This window comes from Cupressus sempervirens, chromosome 11 (assembly GCF_028749045.1).
Source record: "Cupressus sempervirens isolate cs-2001-9-10 chromosome 11, ASM2874904v1, whole genome shotgun sequence".
Lineage (NCBI taxonomy): Eukaryota > Viridiplantae > Streptophyta > Pinopsida > Cupressales > Cupressaceae > Cupressus > Cupressus sempervirens.
Window position 1 is genome coordinate 8,857,235 of NC_143128.1, and position 1,072 is coordinate 8,858,306.

Consider the following 1,072-nt stretch of genomic DNA (forward strand, 5'->3'; position numbering starts at 1 on the left):
TATATGCTTGTACATGCATGATTTATTTCATACTAGGGGGGTCTTGATTACTCCATCCTTGTACGCATCTTGTATTTCATCATCTCTCTTTTTGGAGGAGCTTTTTCCCATGAGGTTTTCCCTCTTTCTCCATTTTCAGAGAGATTGCATTGCATAGCATTGTATGTAGAGCATTGCATTTGTACATGGGTACCTAACATGGTCTAATATCAAAGACTCACATTGCATCTTGCATTTAGCTTTGTAAGCTTAAGTGCATTCCCCTAAGTTGCACTTAAAGGGGGGTGTTGGTGTAAATAATTAATTATTATTAAACTTTACTTAAGTTTATGTAGGAATATGCATAGACATATAAGTTGTCTATGCAACTTATTTGAGCACATGGTGTCTACAAAATCTCTTTATGAGATACACCTATGTAAACTTATCCTCTCATCATCACACAAACTCTTGTGTTCAATGGAGGATAATCCACCTTTGGTGGACATGTGCTGAGTTGTAATCCTTATCTCTTGTGTGACTTCTAGACATATTGGTTGCCCTTATATATAGGCACCCTCTATGATGTATTCATCCAATTATCCAATTATCCAATCATCCAATCATCTGATATCCAATTATCTGATATCCATTCTCATTTGATCATCACTTGTCTCTCTTGTGCTATCTACTAAGATTCTTGATCTTGGTGTTGAATATCTGCCTTAGGAAAATTCTCACAAACCCATAATCCATCCCATTGTAGCCATCCCAAACCAAGATGATCAGACAATGTAGATCATGACTCCAAATCCACATAGTTTTCCAACCTTGCAGGACTCCACCAAATATGGGAGCTTGTATATCTAAAAAATGCACCTGTTGGGATCAAATTGAAATAAGAAAATTTAGTTTAATAAACACATATGTATAAAAAAATCCAAGAATATTCAACTACACATGAAAAATTGAGTTTTTCGAGCTTAAAAATTGAAGAATGAACCTTCCTCACTAACCTCAGAGAATATCAACAAGTGCACCCAAACTATCTTGTTGGTTTACTCATGGAGAGGTCTGTAGATGTGCTCTACCA